Genomic DNA, 17,995 nt, shown 5'->3' on the forward strand with positions numbered 1-17,995 from the left:
GTATGGATTTTTAGGGGGGAAAAAACAAAACAACGCATGACGTCCCCCCAAAATCCATACCAGGCCATATGCCCTTAACATATGCTCCCTGCCCCAAAGCAACTCGTCCCCATGTTGATACAACCACTTTAACTTTTCAAGAGAGAAAATCTCTGAAGGACAGATATCAGAACAGGTAAGTATAAATGGTCTTCTTTAGCAGGTGGTGCTAAGTGTTTTTTTTTTTTTGCCTGTTTTTAAAGAGGCTACAGAGTCAATTTAAGCAACTAAGACCTTTTTTCTTAAATGCACCTGAAATCATGCTGCATTTGTCCATCTATACAAACTCTAGGACTGAATTACTGAGCACTTGTGTAGAATACAAATACTATGTTTTACTTTACAGATTACAAAGAATGTCTTTCTGGATGGGCTTTCAGAAACTTTTACATTGGGTGCATTTAAGGTTGTGTGTGGAGGATGTCATTTGTACTTCCTTTTCTGGTAATAATAACTGCCATTACTGAGCAGCTGTAAAACAGACTACTTCTCTGGCTTTAAATTTAAAGTATATAGATTAGGGCAATAATTTAGTGCTATCCAGTTGTAAAACATTTAGGCATCCAAAGAAGCAACATTCGGGTTCTGTAAAGAGTTATTCACTGCCCTTGAAACATAATTAATGGTCCAGCCTCTAGTCCAGCACCTAGGGGTTTTTGGATGCCTTTTTTCTCGTTACTAAAGTGTGGATATGTATAACTTCAAACTAATAGGGGCTATTATTCTAGACAACCTTTTTCACTGACAGTACCCAGCAAAAAAAAAAATGCAATTTGTACTTTACACAAAAACTAGGATGGCTTAGCGCATGACTTCCTATGCATTAGCTATCGCCAGTGTAATGGAAGAAAAATGCTTACTTTCAATGCCACCTATGAGGGTATGGCTCTGAATGATGAATGCAGCTACCAGGCCATTCATCCTGTAATAAAACTTAATTTTTGCCAGTATTTCTCCCTAAATTTGTTTTGATGCCAGCTGTGGCTAAATGTGCTTTTTGAGCAGTATGGATTCAGACTTGAGAGTGTTAGATTCGGTAAGACCAACAGAGTGTTTTCTGACAGTGTGTCACATACATTTGTAATCTAATGCTGGTGTTTATCAAAAGCATTGAAGTGTAATAGAACAGGCAGAAATCTGAGGAGCACTGCCATCATACATGCAAGAACTATAGGAGTAAATTCAGAAAGCACAGCGGTGTGTAACAGGCCCCCCCAAAAAATACATGAAATTATTTAAGAATGTAGAAACTTTACCGCAATATATTTTAACAGATATACGCAACATTTTTTTTTTAAAGTGTATGTCTGTGCAAAAAAGAAGAGAACATGTTCAGTGAAAAACATGCATATTTTCCTCTGTTATACCTCTTTAAAAACACTGCACGTACTGAAAAATCCCCGTTGATCTGCCAGTAATCTAGTGAGCTCCTAATTTCAACCAGTATTTTTACATAATTACAGTAAATACATAGTTAATCTGGTTAAAAAAAAGACTAATGCCCTGTACACACGGTCGGACGGAAAATGTGCGATCAGATTGTGTTGTCGGAAATTCCGATCGAGTGTGGGCTCCATCGGACTTTTTCCATCGGAATTTCCGACACACAAAGTTTGAGATCTGGATATAAAATTTTCCGACAACAAAACAAAATACGATTGTTTAAATTCCGATCGTGTGTAGACAGTTCCGATGCACAAAGTGCCATGCAGACAGACATAAAGAGTGCCCTCTTGTCCTCTGTGATGACTTTAAAGTGAATAACTCAACACCAAGTTCACTATATGGACCTTCTATGTATTTATACATGTTGATCATATCCCCCCTTAATCTCCTCTTCTCAAGAGAGAATAAATTCAGTTCCTCTAATCTTTCCTCATAGCTAAGCTCTTCCATGCCCAAAACTGAATTGCATATTCAGATGACTTCTTATTAATGATTTTTACAGGGGCAAAATTATATCTCTCTCTCTGGAGTATATACTTATTTTAATACAATAAGGATTTTGCTTGCTTTGGAAACCGCAGCTTGGCATTGCATGCTATTAACCACTTGCCGCACACCCATCATCAAATGACGGCTGGGCGGTGCGGCTCTCGCTCTGGGTGGATGTCATATGATGGCCTCCCAGAACGCCCGCTCTCGCCTGCACCCGGCAGCGCCCGGTGGTGGCGGCCGTGCCATGTTGCTAGGACACAGCGCGACCCCTATCTAAATCTGTAAAGAGTCAGTTACTTGTAAATACAGAAATTCTGGTAATCGGCGCTCTTCACCTCACACTGACAGAGTGTGAGGAGAGAAGAGCCGATCAGGGGCATCTCCTCACAGGGGATATCTAGGTATGTAATCAGGGCACTGATAATCAGTTCCCTAATTACAACTAGTGCCCACCAGTGCAAGTAATGATTGCCCACCACTACCAACAATCAGTGCCAACCAATGTCCACAATTGCCACCAATCTGTGCCCACAAGTGCCATAAATTAGTGCCCACAAGTGCCAGCAATCAGTGGCCATTAATGATGCCAGTCATTGCTGGTTAGCAGTGCTGCCCATCAATCAAACCCATCAATGCTCATCACTGCTACCCATCAATGCAACTTATCAATGCCCATCAGTGCCGCCTATCCATGCCACTTATCTGTGCCCACCAGTGCCACCTATCTGTGCCCACCAGTGCTGCCTATCTGTGCCCAGTGCCCACCAGTGCCACCTGTCAGTGCCGCCTATCAATGCTCATCAGTGACACCTATCAGTGCCCATAAGTGCAGCAAATTCGTGCCTCCTCCTCAGTGCCTATTAGTGCAGCCTATCAGTGCCGCATCATCAGCGCCCATCAGTGAAGGAGAAAAATTACTTATTTACAAAATTAACTTTTTTTGTCAACATTTTTGGTCTCTTTTTTATTTATATTTTATTTTATTTTGTTACGGGAAAAAACCCCAGAAGTGATTAAAAACCACCAAAAGGATGCTCTATTTGTGTGACGAAAATGATAACAAATTCACATGGTTGCAGTGTAGCATGACCGCGCAATTGTCATTCATAATGTGACAATGCTGAAAGCTGAAAAATGGTCTCCGCAGGAACGGGGTGTAAGTGCCCTGTATTGAGGTGGTTAAAGTGATTGTAAAGTCAGAAGGTTTTTTATCTTAATACATTCTATGCATTAAGATAAAAAGCTTTGTGTGCAGTAGCCCCCCTAATGTCGCATACACACGATCGGACTTTCCAGGAAATGTTCGATGTGAGCTTGTTGGCGGAAAGTCTGATCGTGTGTATGCTCCATCGAACATTTGCTGTCGGAATTTGTGGGGGCGCCCAACAGGAGGGAGGGGCCAGGAGCACAAAAGAGGGACCAGAGAAGAGGAGGATCGGGGCTGTTCTGTGCAAATCCACTGAAACAGAGCAGGTAAGTATAACATGTTTGTTATTTTTATAGGGGAAAAAAAGAGACTTTACAATCACTTTAAGCTTATGATGATCTACCAAAACACCCAGATCCTTCTCCACCATTGATTCCCCAGTTCTACTCCCATTTCTCTTAATTCCATTTGCCATTTTATATAATTTTTAAAATATATTAACCCTTTCATGACTAAGCCTATTTCTGACATTTGGTGTTTACAAGTTAAAATCCCTATTTTTTGCTAGAAAATTACTTATAATCCCCAAACATTATATATATATTTTTAGCAGAGAATCTAGAGAATAAAATGGCGATTGTTGCAATATTTTATGTCACACGGTATTTGTGCAGCAGTGTTTTAAACACAATTTTTTGGGAAAAGGGACACTTTCATGAATTTTAAAAAAACTAAACAGTATAGTTATCCCAATTTTTTTGTATAATGTGAAAGATGATGTTACGCCGAGTAAATGGATACCAAAAATGTCACGCTTTATAATTGCATGCACTTGTGGAATGGCGTCAAACTTTGGTACTTAAAAATCTCCATAGGCGACACTTACATTTTTTTTACAGTTACCAGGTTAGAGTTACAGAGGAGGTCTAGTGATAGAATTATTGCTTTTGCTCTGACGATCGCGACAATACCCCACATGTGTGATTTGAACACCGTTTACATATGCAGGCGCGACTTCCGTATGCGTTTTCTTTACTGCGTGAGCTCACAGTGACGGGGCGGTTTGAATTTTTTTTTTCTTATTTATTTGATTTATTTTTATATGATTAAATTGTGTGTTTTTTTTTTTAAATGTATCACTTTTATTGCTGTCACAAGGAATGTAAACATCCCTTGTGACAGTAATAGGTGGTGACGGGTACTCTTTATGGAGGGATCAGGGGTCTAAAAGACCCTAAATTCATCCTTTGCACTTAAAATCACCGAAAACGGTGTATCTGAATACTGTATATTTTTCTTCCGTGTTTACATCAAGGAACCAAAGTCGTTTCCAGCTTTGTTCCAGTCTGTCACTAGCCTCCGGAAGAGCCGGATTGTCGATCGCCTCTCCCCCATGCCACCGGGAGACCCAGGAAGAGTGGCGGGAGGCGGCGGGAGGGGGGACGTCCCCTCCCACTCCTCCGGGATAACAACCGAGCGGCTTTTTAGAGATGTTGCCCGCTGTGCATAGCATACTCCTGAATGCTGTACAGTGTGCACCCATGAACTCTGCACATAGCGTGCACCCCTGAACTCTGCACATAGCGTGCACCCCTGAACTCTGCACATAGCGTGCACCCCTGCACTCTGCACATAGCGTGTACCCCTGAACTCTGCACAAAGTGGGCACCTCTGAACTCTGCACATAATGTACACCCCCTGTACTCTGCACATAGCGTGTACTCCTGAACTCTGCATCCTGTACATAGCGTGCACCCCTGAACTGTGCACACTGTATATAGCGCATCCAAAATACAAGCGGCCCTTTGAGAATACCCCCCAAAGGGGTGGGACTATAATGGCAACAAATACAAAAATTACAAAATGATTTTATTGAAATGAATACACATATATACAAATTACACAATGTCAAACCAAATACACATTGGATAAAACTTGAAACTGTATTCCCATAAAATCCAGACAGCCGACCCGTTTTGGGACACAGACGTCCCTTCATCAGGGGAAAAAGGTGACAGAGCGACAATGCCATGGGGCCGTTTTGGGACACAGACGTCCCTTCATCAGGGAAAAAGGTGACAGAGCGACAATGCCATGGGGCCACTCCTTGTGGCCCCAATTTTTATGACTAGGCAAGAATGACCACTCCTCCACTCTGAAGCCTCCTGGAATATTGGAGTATGCACCTCAAATATCCAGGATGCTTCAGGTTCCACACATTGGCTGGAGGAGGGTGGACCGAGTGGCGCACTATCACGGGGTTGGGCCCCTGAACAAGGAGAGGCAATGACGTCAGCAATAAATCCCAATGATGTTAATATGGTGCAGCGGGATATCACAGCCGGACAATGCTGGATTCACTGGTTTGGTAAGTACATGAATTGTAAAAAAGGGAGAGGTGGATCTGAATTCCTATTTTAGTTATAGAAATGACAGTGAGAGCACTTAGAGCACATGTGCCAAACACAAGGCCCGCGGGCCGATTCTGGCCCTCCAAGCCATTTCATGTGGCCCTCGCACCTCTCCTGAAGCTTTGGCAGCCCCCTTATTTCTGTCCCCACCTTGTCCCAGCTATCGGCAGCAGAGAGGAGGACAGAATTCCTCTGCCAGATCCTGTGCTTCCCTGATCAGCTTCGGAGAGGCTCATCTCTGCACCCTCTTCCCCATCTCAGCAATAGGCAGCAGGGAGGAGGACAGAACTCCGTATTACAGATCCTGCACATCTCTTTGTAGCTGCAGTACCCTGTCGTCTCAGCATTCAGCAGACTCCAGTCCTCCTCTGGTCCTACTCCAGACCCTGCACTTTCTGCTTCCCATCTTCTTCTTGCTCCTGTGTTCCTGCACGGGTCCTCTTCTTCCTCACTTTGTTCTCGGGCCGTTCCGTGCAATGGGAGGCTCCTGCTGTGTGATGATTCTCTTCTTCTTACACTTCTTATATAACGGAACCATGCTTCAGAGGGGGTGTGGTCACCGGGTAGCCCCGCCGTCCATTATATAAGAAGTGTCAGAAGAAGAGAAGTGTCACACAGCAGGAACCTCCCATTACGCAGAGTGGCCCGAGAAAAAATCGAGGAAGAAGAGACACCGTGGAGGAAGATGCCGGACGAGAACACCGGAGCAAGAAGCAGAGGATCGGAGGAAGAAGAAGATGGAGGAAGAAACCGAAGGATGAAGGAAAGAAGAAAGAAGAAGATAAGGAGAAAGAAGATGGAAAGAAGAAGGAATTGTCAAAAACGGTCTCTTGTCATTTTTAACACTTTTGTCACTTTTTGGTAAATTTGTACCCCCTTACCATTTCACACAGGGGGGGCTGGGATGTGGGGGTCCCCTTGTTAAAGGGGGCTTCCAGATTCCGATAAGCCCCCCACCCGCAGACCCCCACGACCACCGGCCAGGGTTGTGGGGATGAGGCCCTTGTCCTCATCAACATGGGGACAAGGTGCTTTGGGGGGGACCCCAAAGCACCCTCCCAATGTTGAGGGCATGTGGCCTAGTATGGTTCAGGAGGGGGGGAGCTCTCTCATCCCCCCTCTTTTCCTGTGGCCTGCCAGGTTGCGTGCTCGGATAAGGGCCTAGAATGGGTTTTGAGGGGGACCCCCACGCCATTTTTTTTGCCGCAGGGTTCCCCTTAATATCCATGTCAGACCTGAAAGGCCTGGTATTGATTTTGAGGGGGACCCCCACGGCATTTTTTTTGTTTTTGGCGCAGGGTTCCCATTAATATCAATACCAGACCTGAAGGGCCTGGTATGCTCTTGGAGGGGAGCCCATGGCGTTTTTTTTTTTTAATTAAAGTCGCCTGGCCTGGGGCGACTTAAAGCCGCGTTGTAAGTTGCCCAAAGTCGTGTAGTAAGTCGCCCCAAGCCATGTTGTGATTCACACTTAAGTCCTGTCCAAGTTGCCTCCCAAAGTCACACTGGAAGTCGTGTTGCCCCTGTTTGAATGGACTGTTAATGATACGGCATGCACTATTATCAATGGCATACTATTATGGCATGCGCCGGCATATTATCATCTGTTGCGCTTATGCGCGCGCCGGTTCATACGCTCACTTAATAATTTATCTGGCGCACAAATTGAGGTATGAACCGGCGCATTCATCTTAGTAAATCAGCCCCATTGTCTCTGCCCTGATTTACCACCAAGGACCCACCTCAGGAAGTGTTCGCTTTGATAGTGTGAGTTGACTTCATGAGCAACATTTTCCCTATAAAATTCCCCCCACAGAATCCAGAAGAAATGTTGTGTATGCAGCAGAGGAAGTGTGAAGTTAGAAGAGATACCAATTATTATTGTCCACTCCCCAATGTCCCTCCCAACCTGGCCTGTGCATCGCTTCAGAAATGATCACACATCCGTCAGATATTAGTTCCCCTTATTTTTAACAGACTATCATTTCCCCATTTCAAATTTGCGGATCATTTGCCTGCCACCCTGTTTCTACCTTCCACGTTAACTGACCCTTGCCTGTATACGGCCGAAGCCTTTGCCTGTCGTTTTAAAATACGTTTCTGTCTTCCATGTGCACCGACCTTGGCCTGTTAATTGACCATGCTGTTTGCTTTTTGCCCTACTTTCAGTACACAGGGGTCTCAGATATGTGAGGGACTTCAGAAAAGTGTTCTGAGAAGAGAAAAACTGTTTTTGTTTTTCTGTGTTCCCAGAACATCTGGATTCCGGAGGCTTCAAAGAGATTGGGTGGGAGAAGCCTCTACCCCTGTCCCCCTGGCCTAAGCTTGATGGTCCTTCCTGCTGCCTGGACCAATACTTTGACTGTGCTGAGCATATAGCTGCCTGTAATGACCCAGGACTTTATGGAGCATGTCTCTGCCTGCTGCCTCTACTGACAATGGACAGTATTTCTGCCTGGACATCTCTGCCTGCTACCTGGACCAATGCTTTGGCTGTGCTGACGGTATGTCTACCTGTACTAACTATGGACAGTATTCCTGCCTGCGACCTTGACAATTGCTTTTGCTGTCGCTGACCACATCCCTGCCTGTTCCCTGGACCAATATATTTTGGGGTGTCATTTTTGCTATTTACATGCTGGATGTTAGAAATATCTGGACAACTTTGTGTGAAAGAACTACATTTTCATTTTTTTACCATGTTTTCCGAAAACTTGTGGTAAAAATGAACCGTTCAAAAGACTCATAATGCCTCATAGATTATATGTTGGTGTGTTTGCTTTCCAAAATGGAGTCATTTTGTGGGCATTTTCATTGTCTTGGTGTTCCAGGGCTTTAAAAAGTGTGATAGATCGCCATGAAATTAGATGTGTAATTTATGCTCCTAGAATCTGTATGTGGCAAGACTGTGTAAAAGTCTCACACATGTGGCATCGCCATACTCAGGAGGAGTAGCAGAATGTATTTTGGGGTATCATTTTTGCTTTGTACATGCTATCTGTTAGAAATATCATATAAATTGACAAAAAAAATAGGTTTTAATTTTCTTTCCGCGTTTTCTGAAAACTTGCGGAAAAAAATGAACCTCTCAAAAGACTCATAATGCCTCATAGAATTTACATAGGCCTTCAAAATTGTGATAGGTCATCATGAAATTATATGTGTAATGTATGCTCCTAGAACGATTGATGGCGCTCCTTGCATGTTGGGCCTCTGTATGTGGCCAGGCTGTGTAAAAGTCTCACACATGTGCTATCGCTATACTCAGGAGGAGTAACAGAATGCATTTTGGGGTGTAATTGCAAGTATGCATATGCTGTGTGTGAGAAATAACTTGTTAATATGACAAGTTTGTGTAAGAAAAACATTTATTAATTTTCCCAAGAACTGTGGGAAAAATAACAACTATAAAAAACCCACCATGCCTCTTACTAAATACATTGGCATGTCTACTTTCTGAAAAGGGGTCATTTGGGGGGTATTTGTACTTTCCTGGCATGTTAGTGGCTCAAGAAATGAGTCAGTACATCAGGTGTGATCAATGATTTGCGCCATATCTTGTAGACTCCAAAATTTTCACACAATAATATACACTCATTTGGGCTATTTTTACTGAAGATATGTAGCATTATAAATTTTGGCCCCAGTTTATGAAGAAACATTACTTATTTGCAAAATGTTACAATAAAAACTAAAACAGAAGTGTTTTTTTTTTCAAAATGTTTTCACTTATATTGCAAGAAATAAAAAGCCAAGCGGTAAATAAATACCACCAAAAGAAAGCTCTATTTGTGTGAAAAAAAAGAATTGGTCTGGGCGGGAATTGGTATACGTGCCTGGTATTGAAGTGGTCAAATTCATTTTCCACCCATATGATTATGGGTTCCACCTCTCTCAGTAGGGAGCCCCCTGGCAGTGTATGTATGATACCGTGGCTTTGTTCTCCATTCGAAGCAGTACTGCCTGCTGTGCCGAAAGCCCATCTTTCCTGAACTGAAATTTGGGGGCTGTTCCCCCCCCCCCCATCTGCTGCACTGGCATCTGCGGTAACTGGGGTCCAGTAGACATGCCCTGATGGATGTGATTTTATGAGCATTTCTCTTGGTTGACTAATGCAGACTCCTGTGCAAACTGTTGGCACTATATAAATCCTGTATAATAATGTATAATAATTAAATGGGTTGAGATACTGTAGATAGTGCTTGTTCCAAAGCCTCAGAAACTCTAACTGAAAATGTCTCAGGTGCCAATGAGCCCTAAGAACAATAGGGATACAAGATGACATTATCCCTATCAGGCTCAGGCAATTCGAAGCTGTCAGGCAAGGCCATACCCTCACATTCCTAATGTTCTAAATGATTGTTGTCACCTTCTGAGGAGGTAGGGACAGTGTCCTTTTCATCGTATTGAACAGAGCACTTAGATAAATCATCTCCTGAATTGGAGCAAGGTGACTCTTCACCTGATTTATCTTCCAGTCGAATTCTGCTAGTGTTAATAACAGAATGCTCCTGTGTTCCACCAGCTGGACAGGATCTTTCACTCACAGAAGAATTTCGTCCAGGTAGTGATATACTCTGAGACCTAATTCTCGCAGGGGGGCTATGATAGCAGATAGGACCTTAATGCAGTCTCTGGGCATGGTACAGAGACCAAACGGGGGACTCTATAACTGAAGGTGAACCTGGCCTACCACGAACCTCAGGTACTTCTGAAATGGTGAAAGTATGGGTATGTGTAAGTAGGTGTCCTGCAGGTCTACTGATATCATCCAGTCCCCTGGTTGGACAGCACAGATAATTGCTTAAAGTGACTCCATCTTGAATGTCTCTAAAAGTATGTAACTATTAGGCTTCATGTACACGGGATGTTCAACCTCTCCTGAACGATTTAACTTGACAGATAGAAACCAGTGTCTAAAAACGGCCGTTTAGCCGTGTTTACATGCCGCGTTCAGTCACGTTTAGCCGCGTTTGCATCTAGAAGTGTTTGAAATTTTTTTTTTATTTAAATATTTTTTTTTCAAAATAGCCAAAAATTAAAAACGGCTGTAAACGTAATGCAGTTAAACCCAGCTTCTGAACGCATTTTTTTGGATTCCAAAAAAAAGCCTCTAAACACAACTGCCTAGAAAGGACTATAAACGAACCTGTGTACATGTACTGATAAGATAACATAGAGGAGAGTTCAGGAGCAGTTGAAAAAAATGCCCAACTGCTCCTAAACGTCCGTTTACCAGCAGCAGTATACATGAGGCCTAAGTCTCTTTAGATCTATTACGCGTCTCCAACCTCCACTTCTCTTGGGTACTAGAAAAAGGGTGGATTAAAAACCCAAAAACCTTTCGGACAGAGGCCCCAGCACTACTGCTTGCTGCTCCTGTAGGGAGTAAGAAACTGATGAAGAGTTTCCACCTTTTGGGGAGACGTCGATACCCTTGTTATGCCCTGTGCACACAGTCAGACATTCCAACAACAAAATCTGTCAAATTTTTTTCCGATGGATTTTGGCCCAAACTTGTCTTGCATACACACGGTCGCACAAAGTTGTCGGAAAATACGATAGTTTAGAACGCGGTGATGTAGAATACATACGACGGGACTATGAATGGGCCAGTAGCCAATAGCTTTTGTCTCGTAATTTATTCTGAGCATGCGTGGCACTTGTCCGTCGGAATTGTCTACACGCGATCAGAATTTAAACGATCGGATTTTGTTGTCGGAAATTTTTAGATCCTGCTCTGAAACTTTGTGTGTCAGAAATTCCCATGGAAAAAGTAATTTTCCATCGGAAAGTCCGACCGCGTGTACAGGGCATAAGAGTAAAGAAGTCTCTAGGAGGCTGGCCTAGAAATGTCCAAAAATTTCCAAACTTGACTGTGAGACTACCCAGGGATTTCTGCATGTTTGGCCCCAGACCTTGGAGAAGCGCTTGAATCTGGCACTCACTGGGATTGCATAGGTTAGCCTGTCTTCAAAAGGACTTCGTAGAGTCCTGCGCAATTGCGGCCCAACAATTAGTAGCGCCCGGGCGCCACTCCCCCCATTCATGCATCTGGCCCCCTGATCTATATACAGGGCCCCGGACCATGGATTCCAGAGGCTCTAATAGGCTTCTAATAGGCTTCAAAAAAGGGTAGTCCCGGGGCACTGCGCTCTGAGCCCACCCAGTTGTGCGGCAATAGTGTATGAATATTCGCTATTATCACACTTTTTCTCCTCCCAGCCAATCAGGAAGTGGGTCATGACCTATTTCCCGATTGGCCGAAAAGGAGAAGCCACCCTATGGGCATATCAGGAGGAGTCGGTTGGCTGAGAAGACACATCCCGGGACACGGAGGAGACACATCCCGGGACACGGAGGAGACGCATCCTGGGACACGGAGGAGACGCATCCCGGGACACGGAGGAGACGCATCCCGGGACATGGAGGAGATGCATCCCGGGACATAGAGGAGATGCATCATAGGGCACAAAGAGGCTGAGGGGGAAGCTGCTGCCGCCGCCTGTCAGCACAGGGTGAGTGAGCAGGGGGGGTGCGCTGCGGGCTGGACTGAAGGGGGATTTCAGGTCTGTCTGCTGCCCCCAAGACCGATGGAGCACCAGCCGCCACTGATCCTGCAGGGTAGATAAAGCCCTCTGTCTGCGTGTCTTCATGAAGGTGGACTGTGTGCTTCTCCAATTCTGTCTTGACCCCTTCCCCTATCTGGGCTGTCTGTATTCCTTGCTTCTGAAATCTGAACGTGAATGCCCTAGTGCATCTGGCTCACCTGTCCTGTGGCAACAGGAATGACTTTGCCCCCCTGACTCGAGAAATGGCCTTTTCCAATTTTTCACCGAACAAAGCCATGCCATCGAACGGTATCTTAAACCAGTTCTGATTTGATGCTATGTCAGCCACCCATGGCATTAACCATAATGCCCGTTTGGCCATTACCATGTGTAGCAACGACCTTGCAGAGCACCTGACGGCATCAAACGCTGCCTCCCCAATAATGTCTCCTTAGAGTTTTAACTCGTCCAAGGCTTTGATAATATCCTCCTCTGGGACACCTTGATGGATTGTAGTTTCTATGTTATCTGTCCATACCCAAAGGGCATTGGACACTGAAGTTAGGGCTATTGTTGGTTTACAGGCATTTCCCGCCATCTGGTAAGCTTTTTTTTAAGTCGGGATCCATCTGCCTGTCTAGAGGATATTTAAATGAAGTCAAATCCTCCATAGGTAATGTGATGTTATTTGCCAAACATATCACTGCTGCGTCTACTCATGGTGGGCGTCTAACATTGCAGAGTCCAAATCTAAGTCCTTGTACACACGGTCGGAGATTCCGACAACCAAATCCGTTGGAGTAATTCCGACGGATTAATTCCGGAAGAGGTCCGGAAGTGATGTTGCATACACACGGTCGGACTAAGTTGTCGGAAAATCCGATTGTACATAAAGTGATGGCGTTATTTCGTTACGACGGGACTACGTTCAGGCTAGTAGCCAATAGCTTTGGTCTAGGAATTTGATCTGAGCATGCGTGGCACTTTGTCTGTCGGAGTAGGCTACACATGATCGTTTAGCCGTTGGAAAACTTGGTCCGTCGGATATTCGGACGGAAACAGTCCAATGCAGACCACACACAGTCGGAATATCCAACAAAACGGTCCGATAGGACACACTCCATCGGAATCTCTGACCGTGTGTACAAGGGCTAAGGGTGGGTACAGCTTTCCCAATCGATTAAGGGAGAATCTTTTTTCTGTTTTCTTCCACTCCTTCTCAATAACATCTCTGATCTCATCCATGAGAGGAAAGAAAGAAATCTGCCGTTTCAGAAAAGGGAAGTAGCTTTTTCACTTCTTATACACAGCGTCGGTTTCTTCCCAACCAATAGCCTGATTCACTGCCTGTACGTAAAGTTGAACGAGGGAAAACCAGAATCCTGAGGTTTCTGGGTCATCTGAGGAATCTTCAGGCAGACCACTCTCTTCCACATGTCTAGAAGAGGTACCAGCCCCTTGGTGAGAGGCTTCACCCGTGGATGGGCCAGGGAATGATACATTTACCGCTTCTTCTCGTGGCGTAGGGACTGATTGTTGCAATGGGATTGTAACTACTAATTCTGCCAGGGAATCCTTGACTACTTTCTTGAGTAGGTCCACCACCTGCTGGCCATCAGACTCTCTTTCTGCTGCATAGTCCCTGAAACAGCTTTAGCAGACTACTTTGTTAGGTAATGGAGTAGCCCCACAGACCCGACATTTTGGGGGTCTTGAGCTTGGGGAGCTTGAATACTGCTGTCCTGTCTGGGACTGGCTTTGTCAGAGTCCACATTTCACCTTGATGTCCTCTTGGACCTCTTCTGGCATACAGGGCTGAAATACACAAAATACCAGCCTAAGTACACTCTTTTAAAAAAAAAAAAAACTTACCTGGACATAGGTCCTTACCTTAAATGTAGTGTAGGGTCATGTTCGGGTGGCAGATGGCTCATCTTAAGCAGCTAGCAGAAGAAGCAGCTAAAGAAAATAGGAAAATAAAATTAACAGACCAGATCTCTTTTTTTTTGATAAATAGAGGGGGAAGGACATTGGATGAAGATTTCAACTCTTTGCCTTTTATTTTTTATTTATATATTTATTTATTTTCTGGATGGTGAAACCTAGACATACCGTGGGCAGAGACTTTGCACCTCCTGGAGCTCTCAGCAGGACAATCCTCCAGGCAGCACTAGGCTGCCATACTGAGACATCAGGGAAAATAAGTAGCCAGGATAGGAGGGACAAAGCAAGGGGGAACACCTTTTCCCCAGCATTTGGAAGTGAGGGCAAAAAGGGCTGAGTTTTGCCCTAAACCAAGATGGTATGCACCGTCTGTTGGTGCTAGGACCCAACAAGACTTGGGAGCTCTGGCTGTCTGCACAGAACAGGATGGTAGACGCCAAACATTGGAGAAAAGCCTGCGCAAGGTGCACACCAGCTCTTAAGGAGATCCAGAGATACCAGGGAGGAAGAAAGGCCACAGAGATGGAGGACCTGGATGGAATAAAGGAAGAAAAGGTATTTAAGAAATTAGAGAAGCCAGAAGCCAAAGTAGACACACTCTGCCCCAGTCTCAAGTCTTTTTCAGTTTCTAACAGGTTTTCTTCTAAGATTGCCCTATATTTGGCTCCATCCATCTTCCCATCAACTCTGGCCAGCTTCCCTGTCAGGCTGAAGAACAGCATCCCCACAACATGATGCTGCCACCACCATGTTTCACAGTGCAGATGGTGTGTTCAGGGTGATGTGCAGTGTTAGTTTTCCGCCACATTTAGCGTTTTGCTTTTTACGCCAAAAAGTAAAATTTTGGTCTCATCTGACCAGAGCACCTTCTTGCAAATGTTTGCTGTGTCCCCCACATGGCTTCTCGCAAACTGCAAACGGGATTTCTTATGGCTTTCTTTAAACAATGGTTTTCTTCTTGCTACTCTTCCATAAAAGCCAGATTTGTGGAGTGCACGACTAATAGTTGTCCTGTAGACAGATTCTCCCACCCGAGCTGTGGATCTTTACAGCTCCTCCATAGTTACCATGGGCCTGCTTCTCTGATTAATTCTCTCCTTGCCGGGCCTGTCAGTTTAGGTGGATGGCCATGTCTTGGAGGGTTTGCAGTTGTGCCATACTCTTTTCATTTTCGAATGATGAATTGAACAGTGCTCTGTGAGATGTTCAAAGCTTGGGATATTTTTTTATAACCTAACCCTGCTTTAAACTTCTCAACAACTTTATCCCTGACCTGTTTGGTGATTTCCTTGACCTTCATGATGCTCTTTGTTCACTAAGGTTCTCTAACACACCTCTGAGGGCTTCACAGAACAGCTACATTTATAATGAGATAAAATTACACACAGTTGGACTCTATTTACTAATTAGTTTACTTCTGAAGGCAATTGGTTCCACTAGATGCTAGTTAGGGGTATCAAAGTAAAGAGGGCTGAATACAAATGCACGCCACACTTTTCACATATTTATTTGTAAAAAATATTGAAAACCATTTATCATTTTCCTGCCACTTCACAATTATGTACCATTATGTTTGTCTATCACATACTTTTTCAAGGCAATGTACATTAACCTGCATGAACAATGGATGCGGTGAAAGTTCTCCGTCAGTTCCACCTCATTTGTTGTCTTTTCATTGGTCAATGCAGACACTTCCTTTGGTGTGATTGATGGAGGAGTATATAGTTACTGTATTTGCTTAAGTTTCCTCCAAATTGCCAAAGGTTGTTTTATTCTGGCACAAAGCAGTGGATAAGGTGTGTTCCCCTGAAGAACAGGTACTTTTAATAAGAAATTATGGAAAAATTACCTCCTAAAGACCCCTTTCACACCAGGGCATTTTGCAGGCGCTATAGCGTTAGAAATAGCACCTGCAATCCGCCCTAAAGAAGCTGCACCATTGCGCGCAGTGTGAAAGCCATGAGGGCTTTCACACTACAGCGGTGCGCTGGCAGGACGTCAGAAAAAAGTCCTGCCAGCAGCTTTTTTGGAGCGGTGAAGGAGCGATGTGTTTACCGCTCCTCCACCGCTGCTCCCCATTGAAATCAATGGGGCAGCGCTGTAATGCCGCCGGCAAAACGCCGCTATTGCAGCGTATTGCCGGCGGTTTTAACCCTTTCGTGGCCGCTAGCGGGGGGTAAAAGCGCCCCGCTAGTGGCCGAAATGCGCCGCAAATCCGGCGGTAAAAATAGCGGCGTTTTACCGCCGACGCTATCAGCGGAGTGGTGTGAAAGGGGTCTTAAACTACCTGTTGGCTGGCATCACTCTTACATCAATGAATGCTGCAATGGAATCATAGAATTGTATTTTTTGTGTTCAGTATGTTTGCTTCCAACTCAGATACAGTGGTGTGAAAAAGTGTTTGCCCCCTTCCTCATTTCCTGTTCCTTTGCATGTTTGTCACACTTAAGTGTTTCGGAACATCAAACCAATTTAAACAATAGTCAAGGACAACACAAGTAAACACAAAATGCAATTTGTAAATGAAGGTGTTTATTATTAAAGGTGAAAAAAAATCCAAACCATCATGGCCCTGTGTGAAAAAGTGATTGCCCCCTAAACCTAATAACCGGTTGGGCCACCCTTAGCAGCAACAACTGCAACCAAGCGTTTGCGATAACGTGCAATGAGGCTTTTACAGCGTCCTGGAGGAATTTTGGCCCACTCATCTTTGCAGAATTGTCCTAATTCAGTTACATTAGAGGGTTTTCGAGCAGGAACGACCTTTTTAAGGTCATACCACAACATCTCAATAGGATTCAGGTCAGGACTTTGGCTAGGCCACTCCAAAGTCTTCATTTTGTTTTTCTTCAGCCATTCGGTGGTGGACTTGCTGGTGTGTTTAGGATCATTGTCCTGCTGCAGAACCCAAGTTCGTTTCAGCTTGGGTACACGAACAGATGGTCGGACATTCTCCTTCAGGATCTCTTGGTAGACAGCAGAATTCATAGTTCCTTTTATCACGGCAAGTCTTCCAGGTCCTGAAGCAGCAAAACAGCCCCAGACCATCACACTACCACCACCATATTTTACTGTTGGCATAATGTTCTTTTTATGAAATGCAGTGTTCCTTCTACGCCAGATATACTTGGACACACACCTTCCAAAGAGTTCCACTTTTGTCTCATCGGTCCACAGAATGTTGTCCCAAAAGTCTTGGGGATCATCAAGATGTGTTGTGGAGAAATTGAGACGAGCTTTGATGTTCTTTTTGCTCAGCAGTGGTTTTCTCCTTGGAACTCTGCCATGCAGGCCATTTTTGCCCGGTCTTTTCCTGATGGTGGAGGCATAAACGCTGACCTTAACTGAGGCAAGTGAGGCCTGCAGTTCCTTGGACGTTGTTGTGGGGTCTTTTGTGACCTCTTGGATGAGTCGTCGCTGCACTCTTGGGGTAATTTTGGGCGGCCGGCCACTCCTGGGAAGGTTCACCACTGTTCCATGTCTTCGCCATTTGTGGATAATGGCTCTCACTGTGGTTTGCTGGATTCCCAAAGCTTTGGAAATGGCTTTATAACCCTTTCCAGACTGATAGATCTCAATTACTTTCTTTCTCAATTGTTCCTGAATTTCTTTGGGTCTCGGCATGATGTGTAGCTTTTAAGGATCTTCTGGTGGACCTTACTGTGTCAAGCAGCTCCTATTTAAGTGATGCCTTGATTGTGAACAGGTGTGGCAATAATCAGGCCTGGGTGTGGCTAGAGAAATTGAACTCAGGTGTGGACAACCACAGTTATAGTATGTTTTAACAAGGGGGGCGATCACTTTTTCACACAGGGCCATGATGGTTTGGATTTTTTTTCACCTTTAATAATAAACACCTTCATTTACAAATTGCATTTTGTGTTTACTTGTGTTGTCCTTGACTATTGTTTAAATTGGTTTGATGTTCTGAAACACTTAAGTGTGACAAACATGCAAAGGAACAG

General features: G+C 44.4%; 1 protein-coding gene across 1 annotated transcript in view; it reads left to right on the forward strand.

Annotated features, from left to right (window-relative positions):
• Positions 1–17,995, forward strand: part of VIPR2 (vasoactive intestinal peptide receptor 2) — a 169,258-nt gene that overhangs the window by 22,674 nt on the left and 128,589 nt on the right. The gene's annotated exons all lie outside the window — the stretch shown is intronic.

The sequence above is a fragment of the Lithobates pipiens genome, unplaced genomic scaffold, assembly GCF_037356315.1.
Source record: "Lithobates pipiens isolate NorthernLeopardFrog02 unplaced genomic scaffold, aLitPip1_a1.2 Scaffold_19, whole genome shotgun sequence".
Classification (NCBI taxonomy): Eukaryota; Metazoa; Chordata; class Amphibia; order Anura; family Ranidae; genus Lithobates; species Lithobates pipiens.